Source organism: Armigeres subalbatus, chromosome 2 (genome assembly GCF_024139115.2).
Source record: "Armigeres subalbatus isolate Guangzhou_Male chromosome 2, GZ_Asu_2, whole genome shotgun sequence".
In the NCBI taxonomy this organism is placed as follows: domain Eukaryota; kingdom Metazoa; phylum Arthropoda; class Insecta; order Diptera; family Culicidae; genus Armigeres; species Armigeres subalbatus.
In genome coordinates, this window is record NC_085140.1 from 461,847,327 (window position 1) to 461,858,585 (window position 11,259).

General features: G+C 37.9%; 1 protein-coding gene across 2 annotated transcripts in view; it reads right to left on the reverse strand.

Moving 5' to 3' along the window:
* LOC134213871 (uncharacterized) overlaps positions 1–6,800 on the reverse strand; it is a 243,659-nt gene extending 236,859 nt beyond the window's left edge. For both annotated transcript variants that reach the window (XM_062693307.1, XM_062693304.1), the window contains exon 1: positions 6,066–6,800. The gene's annotated coding sequence lies outside the window, so the exon portion shown is untranslated. The remainder of the gene's footprint in view (positions 1–6,065) is intronic.
* Between the last annotated feature and the right edge of the window lie 4,459 nt (positions 6,801–11,259).

Sequence of the window (11,259 nt, forward strand, 5' to 3'; positions counted from 1 at the left end):
TTAGAATCACTATTTTCATCGTAAGGCTTCCTGTATGTCTGCCTAAAGAACTTTTAATAATAGGCTAATCAAACCGCTTCTAATTATAGGAGACGAGCCAGCCTAGGGCTGAAAGCAAGGATGTTAACGATCATTCAGCAATCTACGTTCGATCATTCAGCAGTTTGCCCACCACAACACAATCCAGAAGCTGAACTTCAAAACATGTTGCATGGTAAACTTCTAGTGCGAAGGCTTTTCCACAACCCTGCCTAATGGTTCGCTATTAGAATTCAACTAATAACGGAGTTAGAGCGCTAGTTGCAGTAACTTAAACTAAATGATTGGAATTTTGTTATCATTTAGTCTAAGTTACTGAAACTATAGCTATAACTCCGTTAATACTGGAATTCAAACAACGAACCATTCGGCAGAGTTGTAGAAAAACCTTTGCACTAGAAGTCCACCATACAACATATTTTGAAATTCAGCTTCTGGAATGTGTTATTAACAAACTACTAAATGATCGAACGCAAATTACTGAATGATCGTTAACATCCTTGGCTGAAAGTCTCCTTAATAAAGACAAAAAAAAATCCGCTTCTAATCAGTATTTGAAAAGAAATCGTATTTGTGTAATAAGTATATTCACGTAAATATAAAGTTTCAAGCATGCGTGAAGTACCACCTTGATGTATGAAGTCACCAGCCTGGTATGATCACGGTCTAGATATTGTTAGTAGTCTGGCGACCGCGATGCATCACAGACCTCTTTTGTTGATTCCGAAATAGGCATTCTGGGATATTTACCACTGGTCATGGGTTTTGAAGCGCGGCATTTTTTTTTAAATTAGAAGCAGGAGAGTTAGATTTAAAAACAACAAAGATTTATTCAATATTTATGTATCGATAATCCAGTTTTGGAGTCATAGCTGTATCAGCCACACAGAGAGATGCTCTTGGAAACATCATGGTTTTCGTCATATAACTTCTGCCTCTCAGTGGACTGAATTGATTGCATAAATAATCTTCAGCATGCCAACTTTTTGGTAATTGTGACTGTCACTCTATTCGAGAGCCAAACTACTTGCCACAATATTTAATTTTTGCACGACTGTTTTTACGTAAAGAATTGTTAGGATTTGAAAATAAACCAATTTTGGCCTTTTATCTGACCTATGTTCAGCTCATAAAAGGATCCATTCCCCCCGATATGGCGATCATGTCTCCCGCAAGTTTTGAAAATGCCAAATTTTCTATCTTTAAAAAAAATAGATCTTTCGATATCTATCATGAAAAAATAATTTCTTACAATGATGTTTTTGAATAACTTATTAAATTGTTCATCAAGTCCAACTTAAATCGTATAAATTTAAGCATTTTACATCGAGAAACATTCAAAACAAAACAGCTGTACAGTTCAGAGGAGTTCATTCTATACATTGTCTTTGTCTTACATTGAATCATCGAAAAGTTTTTCAGCGATTTTTTTTTATGGAATTTCAGAATGAATTTTCCATGAAATTATTCCAAGAAATACTCTGTGGATTTCCAAATCAATTTTCTGTTAAATTTCTAAAGCATTTCATTGTGTATTTTCCAAAAAATCGGCTACGAAATTCCCTGTTGAACTTCCGAAGAATCTCTCTATGGCATTTTAAAAGCAAATTCTAATATTTCCCGGTAAATCACGAAAACATTACTTGTGACAGTTTCGAATGAATTCTATGATGGAGTTCAAGAAATCTTAAAATAAATTGATCAACTACTGCATCGTTTATTTCGTAATATCTGGGACACCGCAACTTTCCCGGTCGACTGGATGCAAGGTATTTTAGTGAAGGTGCCCAAAAAGGGTGACCTGACTGTATGCGATAACTGGCGAGGCATTATGTTGCTGTGTACCGTTCTCAAAGTTCTGTGCAAAATTATCCTAGCCCGGATTCAGGAGAAGATCGATGCGACTCTCCGGCGGCAGCAAGCCGGATTCCGTGCCGGAAGATCCTGTGTGGACCATATTGTCACGCTCCGCACTAGGGCTTCCATTCCCGGAAACGATTTCCCGGGAAATCATATTTCCCGGGATTCCCGTTTCCCGGGATTTATGTATCAGTTTCCCGAATTTCCCGGGAAATGAACATACTAAAATATTTTGAAATAATTGTCTCATTTTTTTTTAATTTGATGATAACGGATTTTGGGGTATCAATTACATTTTTACAAGCATCATCTCACTATTTATTTCACTTTTGAAGTCTAAGAATTTAAGTTATAACTGGAAATGATACAGAATCATACGGTGCATTGCGACACGTGTTGAAGAGAGGCGAGACAAAGAACCAGTTTGTATCTATCGTTTGTTTATTGAGTAGATTCTAACGTCAGTAAGCGTTGCGAAGTTGAATTAAAAATTTAGTGTCTGTGGTGAAACAGCAGAGCTATCAATGTTTGCAGTTATTCAGGCAATAGCAGTGATCGCTTTGGCATGTTTGTCAAAGTTTTTTAAGACCTTCAATCCTTTTTGATTCAATTCCCGAACAGACTCATATTCCGAAGATTCGTTTGTATTTTAAGATATTTCTAAAACATTTCATTTCATCTTTAGGTGCTGTTCGGCATTTCAAGCAAAGTTTGACTGAAAAAAAATGTTATAGTCAGGATCATTAAAGTACGACAATCAAGCACTCGCCTGATGGCTATCTTTTTATTTCAAATGAATTCTCATTTCAAATATTTCATTCATCTGCTTTAAATACAAAATGTGTTCAAGTGGACGGAAATGTGTTCAAGTGGACGTACATGAATGAAAATGGTTTATCCTTCAAAGTTGACCTGAAGATTCTTTGCACTAAAAAAAAGTCGTCGAGTATAAGAATAGTTCATATTAGGAATATTTTGGCGATAATAGAAGAGAATCTCTCGAAGCCGTCGTCCAAAAACTGAAAAAAAATGCGGATGCAACCTGAAAAAGTTTTTTAAAAAATTATGGAAAAGTAGCACATAGCGGAGCTCATCAGGACACTGCAGATCTTTCTCTTGAGCCAGAGCAGATGCTGATACTTATGACATGGCGAACGTTTTGTAAAAGGGGTTAACGCTTTTCGAACTGAACAAAAACTTTCTCAGGTTTTCAACAACTCTTTCGTCATTTGAGGACAAAATAGCAAGCATCCCTGATGTCGAATGTATATTTTCAAAATCATATTTTACGACAAAATTTAAACTACGATTTTGAATTAGTTTCGAGAGTTTTTTTTATTTCCCGGATCCTGGAAATCCTGGAAATTGTTATTTTATTTCCCGTTTCCCGGGAAGTTGATTCCCGGGAAAAATGGATGCCCTACTCCGCACCATTTTGGAGCAGGTCAACGAATTCCAAGAGTCCCTTTACTTGGTATTCATTGACTACGAAAAAGCTTTCGACCGTCTCAATCACGAGAATATGTGGGGCGCCCTGAGACGCAAGGGGGTTCCTGAGAAAATCATCGGCCTCATCGAAGCACAGTACGAGGCCTTTTCGTGTAGAGTGCTGCACAATGGGGTCCTGTCCGACCCTATCCGGGTCGTAGCTGGTGTGAGGCAAGGATGTATTCTATCACCGTTACTGTTCCTCATCGTAATCGATGAGATTCTGGTAGATGCATGGTAGATGGTGGCATCACAACTGGATCTCAAACAACGGGCTCCATCGTCGTTGTCACCAGAGGCCGATAGCAACAGAAATTCGGGATCGGAAGTGGGGCTGGGTCGGCTACACTCTACGTAGGGGCGGAAACGAAATCTGTAAGCAAGCATTAGACTGGAACCCAGTGGGACATCGCAGCAGAGGCAGACCCAGAGGCTCATGGCGACGATGCCTCAATAAAGAAATAAAAGTAGTCGACCGAAATCTAACCTGGCAACAGGTTAAAGCGATAGCCGGGCATCGCTCAGGATGGAGATCTTTCAAGTCGGCCCTTTGCACCACCGGAGGTGTACAGGATCCATAAGTAAGTAAGTAAGCATGTTTACATACAATACGTATGGGAATGTGTTAGTGCGGTCAATGCAGTTAATTCGGTCTCAACAGTACCCACTAAGTTGCGGAGGACGATGGAGGTCCTTCGTAGCTTAGTAGAGAAAGTACCTGTTTCGCATACTTGAAAATTAGTCAATAAACCTTGAATTGTACTGATACTGTTGCTGGAGACATCGTTAAAGCCATGCTTGATAAGTTAGACTGTTTCATTCAAATTCGAGGAAAATATGGAGGTCTTACACGGCTTAGGCCACCATAGAAGCCGAGGAAGATTCGGTAGACCACTCATACACACTTTAATGTACGAGAAAGGCAAAACAATATTGCTCGAAAGTGCTTGTTGTATTCAAAAGAACATTAGTATATGAACATGAATTCTTATGCACTATGATTTTATACATTAATGGGATTCAAATAAACCCTAGTGGAGCTAACGATAGTTGTCTTCTATGCTATGTATTCAAATTCTCTTGTGTAGCTATCCATTAAATTTCCAGGAGGTGTAGTTACCAAGGGGTTGAATTAATATTCTGACCAAAGTCACCTTAAACGACATCATACATATTATTATTATCTTTCATTAGATCGGTTGGCACGAGTTGTCCCCGTTTTATGGCTTACCTATGGAATCAGTTTCCAAATTTGTTACCAATCTTTGTTTCAACAACACTGCACAAAGGCCTGGCTGATTTAATGTTTGTGTCACATAATAAATACGTTGCCAACATTATTAATGACAAGAAAAATGATAGATATAGTCAATTCTATCATTTTCAAGGGTTCTTCCAAGTTATCGTTATGTATACGTATACTAGAACGCTTGTCTAGACTTCTTTGAACAACAAAAGAAATAAATAATTGACAACTCTTTGGCATTTTTTTATGTTACAGGACAACAACAAAAATACCATAGAAAGTGGAAATAATTTTTGAAATAAAGGCCTCTAAACAGGCTAGTTTTTGCAGATGTGTTATGTGAAAATTGCTATTGTGTCTCTAGAAATGCAATAGCGAGTATAAAAGTCTCTGTCTCGGAAATTCTGTCAAAAGCCCCCGGAAAGAAAATTAAAAGTGCATTTAAACATGACATTATTTAAAATTTGGTAAGTACAAGTTTCTCTTCGTTTTTCACATTCATTAAAATATTCCGTTGTAGGTGTTTTGTATGTGTGTAGTATTTATAGGAGCTGGAGACACAGAGTTTCAAGATTAGGATCAAAATACCACAAATATTTTCTTGAATAATGTACACATGCCTGGTTGATGTTCTCATTGATTAATTTTCGGCGAAAAAAGACAAAACACTATTTTGCCAGACTGTTCGGACGTTCCATTCAATTTACTGGCATTCGATCATCTTCTGCGGACAATCCGATCACTAATTAACTAATAGATAGCCATTATTACACGACCGTAATCTGACAAAGTTACGTATGCGTATACTTGTTAACACTATATTTAGAAATTGGCGTATACGTCACATGCCTGATAAATGGTTTTGTTATATTACGTCAAATGTTAAAGACAAAGGCATTTTTTTTCTTGTCACTCGGATTCAACGGTATTTTAAACAATGCGTCATCTAGACTGATTTCTATTTTCAATTACCCCAAAGTTCTGATCCTAGAGCTGCTGCAGTATTCTATTCCATCAGAATGTGATTGTAATCGTTATCAGTGTTTAAAACAATACACCGCTGCACAAAACCTGTCGAGTTAACCCAAGTTTGCATGACCCTCGAGGTCATTTTTAATCGTTCAAACATTGTTCAAAACTCAAACATCTCCGCCGTACACAATTGCCTGGCGCATGTTATGATTAGTTCATTTACGTCGCTTGCTGCACTCCCCAACCCAGTGTCTGTCTCTCCTGCTGATAACCAAAATTATGAACCTGCTGCAACCGTCGTTTACTACCTACTCCATGGGACATTTAGCTAATTTATTCGTCGAGTAAACGAAGCGATCCCACTTAAATCAACGCCCCAACCAGAAAAGGAACACCATAAACAACATCCAGCAACTGAGACAATAAAAATAATTCTAAATAAAAGAAAAACCGCACCCACCACTTGTTACTGCCTGGCCTACAGAAATGTGCCGCCGAGGCAGGAAGCCGCTTTCCTTCTGCTTTTCGTCGTTTTTCACGTGCCGCCGTCGCCACTTCCGCCACTCACTGATCCTCCCCCGCCGCCGAGTTGTCCGTCTTCTGCTGGCGGCGTTGCTGTTGTTTTTGTTGTTGCTGATTCCGCTTTCAACTACTGGCTGCCGACACACTGCACTGTGTTTCAGAACCAATTATCATAACAATTCATTTTCTCCCTCCTTAAATCGGAATGGACCACCACAGCATCGCCAAACAAAAACTCCCACACCGCGTGAAACTAACAGGCCCACGGCACACGGCAGACACCTTTTGATCTCTTAATCTGAAACGCTACTTCGGCTCGTTTGTGTCTTCCTCAATCACCCCGAATAGCGCTCTGTTTCACTTTGATGAAAATTTATTTATACACGGAACGGCTTTTGTTTTTCCACTTGTATCGGTCACTTTCGATTTGATGGAATACTGTTTCGCTTCTCGCTTTCCCGAAATTTTCCACTAAAAATCAATTTTCCGTCCCATTATTGGATCGATCTGGGGAATGAGCTCTCAAACACACAAAAAATAGCAATTCGTTTTGTTGCACTTGATGTGTTCTCCGGAACGACAACCGAACAGCAACTACACAGAATTTCGTCTATCTTCGCTTTAATCTCGACCAGCATCCTCCGCAAAGAAGCGTCAGCATCGAGCAACACAAAACGACTACGAAAGAATGAAAATCCATCCGCCCAGGAGCAGCATCACGAAAATGGTCCTCCACCTGCAAGCGCTCTCTGCCGCTGCGTCTCCACCACCCCATTCATAAGAACTCTCTCTCGCGTTGGGTGCACTGCACGCGAACACACACAATGGCCCATTGATAGCACAAACAATGACTTTGAGTGTATCGCGCGAGCGAGCAACACTCTTTCTCTCACGTGCTCTTCCGCGAGCGCGCGGGTGAGGAAAAACCCCCCTTCAACACACTCAAAGCGGGGCAAAGCACGCGCTAGCCCGGAGAGCAATCCGACCCGGCGAGAGGCAGTTTTCCATTTGAATGCAACACCGTGTGGAGCGTCTCGATGTGCGGACCGAGCGAGAGGGAAAAGCCCATCCCCACGTCCCGGCGAGAAGCGAGCTCGAGCGTGACAGCCATATGCTGGTGGGATGATGGAGCTGCATTGGCGGAGCCGCGCCGCACCGTCAGCAGCACGATCGCGCCGCCAGCAGCATTATGCTTAGATGGTATCAGCGCATACAACGTTGATGGGAGCTTATCTTCCTTCATGCCATCCAGAGCCATCATTAGAACATCATTGGCAATGGGAAGTGGGGCGAGCTGTTCAATGAGATCACACTTGATCCTAATGTTAAGGGGTCATTCGCAGTTGACGTAATAGTGTAAAGGTAGGAATAGGGGATTGACAACCCGTGCAGAAATGTGTTTGCTTTTACATTTTATTACATTTATTACACAACATAGGCATTGTCACCAAGTATACATACATTTATGTAAATGTATGTCATGTGGGTAAGGCCAATTCCTAATGAGGAAATCGATAAACTATTCAAACGAGGTAGATATTTTAGACGAATCAGACACGAGGAAATAATTTATATTGAAATTAAAATCAAACTAAATTAATCATTTGTTTGAGAAACTTCATATATCCATTTTACCCAATTTCGAGAAAACATCAAAAAACTGTTTCTGAACAAATTAACACTGAATCTTTTGGTTCAATCAAAGGTAATTGCCTATTTCCGGGGATTAAACCACCCGACTTGGACGTTAATTTACAATGTTATGAAAACTCATATGTGAATATGTACGTTATGTGGAAGATATTGATTTGGAAAATGTATTGGAGGTAACCACTTTCCCTTCGATGGGACTCGAACCCATGACCCTACAGTACGCTAGACTGGTGCTTTAACCAACTAAGCTACGAAGGACCTCCGTCGGCCTTCGCAACCTAGCGGCTACTGAACGAGCTCGAGATTCCCAAATTGGACGCATAGTCAAATCACTCACAATCCATTTCTCAAGCCGATACTTCCACATTAGGGTGTCCCAAAAAAAATCGATGTTCGAAAAGTCATGGTGCTCAACCCTGAAATGAAAGATATACCTGTCTGGATAATTTTTGTAGAACAAACCGAATTTCTAAAAAATCGTTTAGAGGTCGCGCCAGATCGATTTTTGAAAAATGAGCTTTTTTTAGGTCAAAAATCAAATATTGGGTCCTTTCACAATTTTTTTTCAGGGTCACCCATTCGTTTTATATTTTTTTATTTTTCTGTGGATCTTTGCCCATATTCTCCATGAATTAGTTTTTGGTATTATACGTGTTTACAGTCTGCAGAACTTTTTAAATATCGAAAAAAGCACATTTTTTTGACTAATTTTCGAAGTTATTTCATCCTCAAACAAAAAATATTTTTTTCTCGTTCAGAAAAACTTACATACTACAAAGAGCTATTTATAGGAGTATTTTCATAAAAATAAGATCGAAGAAATGTTGTTCTGGGGCTGAGATATTGCAGTTTTAGTAAATAGTCAAAAGTGTACAAGAAAATTCGGTACTTTTTCTTTACATGTTATAATTTCATCAAGTTGCACCAATAATTTAATTTAAATTAACAACAATTCAAAATCAAATAAATGAATATTTTCCAGGTAACATAGCTTTTATTTCCGACGGAGTTGGTTACCTGAATTACAGGATTTGGTCGGAGTATATGGATGGAGCCAGTTATAAAATGATATCACATCCAACAGTTAATATATAGCAATAAACAAGTAATCAGGTTTACTATGATCTATTTATTAGTTTTGATTTAGTCATAGGATGCTTTTCACGGTATACAAAAAAAAGGCAGGCTCAGCACGTATGTAAACATTCAGTTTGAATGTAAACATGTGTCGTCACTACTATCTTCGCACAAGCTGAACTGAGACGATGCTCTACGGTCTCAGCATGCTTACTTTTGTACTCTAACATGTGGCGTTAAAATATGCGTCACTCTTGACGTGTCACTTTTCTTACGAGCCTACCTTGTTGTCTGTATACCGTGATGCTTTTGATATGTCATATGACTTTCAAACAACTTTTTTCGTCGTATCAGTTCGACAGCTTTTCAGTTCACTTGAGATATTGGAAAAGTAAAAACGGAATAAACGTAAAAGTAAAAACGGAAAAATTACACTTCAAGTGAGACGCATATTTTAACGCCACATGTTAGAGTACAAAAGTAAGCATGCTGAGACCGTAGAGCATCGTCTCAGTTCAGCTTGTGCGAAGATAGTAGTGACGACACATGTTTACATTCAAACTGAATGTTTACATACGTGCTGAGCCTGCTTTGTTTTTTGTATACCGTCCTATAGCATCCCATAGCATCCTATGATTGAATCAAAACTAATAAAGAGATCATAGTAAACCTGATTACCTGTATATTGCTATATATTAACTGTTGGATGTGATATCATTTTATAACTGGCTCCATCCATATACTCCGACCAAATCCTGTAATTCAGGTAACCAACTCCATCGGAAATAAAAAAGCTATGTTACCTGGAAAATATTCCCATTTATTTGCTTTTGAATTGTTGTTAATTTAAATTAAATTATTGGTGCAACTTGATGAAATTATAACATGTAAAGGAAAAGTACCGAATTTGTACACTTTTGACCATTTACTAAAACTGCAATATCTCAGCCCCAGAACAACATTTCTTGGATCTTATTTCATGAAAATACTCCCTATAAATAGCTCTTTGTAGTATGTAAGTTTTTCTGAACGAGAAAAAATATTTTTGTTTGAGGATGAAATAACTTCGAAAATTAGTCAAAAAATGTGCTTTTTTCGATTTTTAAACAGTTCTGCAGATTGTAAACACGTATAATACCAAAAACTAATTCATGGAGAATATGGGCAAAGATCCACAGAAAAATAAAAAAATATAAAACGAATGGGTGACCCTGAAAAAAATTGTGAAAGGACCCAATATTTGATTTTTGACCTAAAAGCTCATTTTTCAAAAATCGATCTGGCGCGACCTCTAAACGATTTTTTAGAAATTCAGTTTGTTCTACAAAAATTATCCAGACAGGTATATCTTTCATTTCATGGTTGAGCACCATGACTTTTCAAACATCGATTTTTTTTGGGACACCCTAGTGTATAGTAAATTAACTGAATTTTTTGTTTTCTTCGATACAGATTAATAGTTTTTGGCAAAACTCAACACCCTGGGGCACTTCCAGTGCCAAAACTTTAAGCAGTACTCCATAATTGCTCTTCAAAGTGCGTATTTTTTGCCAGAATAGGTACGTATTTTTGGACGAGGATTCAGAATATATAAAAAAATCATGCCAATGGAATATATGGGAAAACAATTTGTCATCGAATTTCTAAAAATGACATTGCTCACAAATTTCATTACCCCAAAATATGACCCCATGCAAAATTAGAGATCAATCGGACATCATTTAGGGTGCCTAAAATACATTAAAGTTTTGAAGTTTTTACCCATGAAAATTTTCTCAAGGGGGGCCAAAGGAAAAGTCGAAAATCGAATTTTTGTTTTTGATGACAAATGACTTAAAAATGCATGGAAAATTTGAGCTAAATCGGACATGAATTAGGGGTGCTCAAAATTATAAAAAACTTTTTTTTTCACAAGGGGGAAATTTTTGTATTGTTTATTGATGCTAAAAGACTCAAAATGCTTGAAACTTTGAGAATTATTTTTTTTAAATCGACTGTTCTGGGACTTTGAAAAATTCTTATGACGAAAACAATTTTTCATCGAATTTAAAAACCGGACGTTACGCAAACATTTCCTAAGCTCTTAAATATGCCTCTATGCCAAATTTGAGCTCCACCGGACATGATTTAGGAGTACTCAAAATTTTTTTTTTTTTTTTTCTTTATTAAAGTGAGGAGTACTCAAAATCTTGCTATAAAAAATTTGGATTTTTTGTAACTTTGAAAACTTTAGCGATCAGATTTACGGAGAAAATTATCAGATTACTAGGCATTGTTTATTACACTGAGGTTTATTTTTACGCGGTACCGCATGAATTCAAAACACAAAGTGTAAAGACCAAGTTACAAAAAAAATCAAAATTTTAATAGCAAGATTTTGAGCACCCCTAAATTATGTCCAA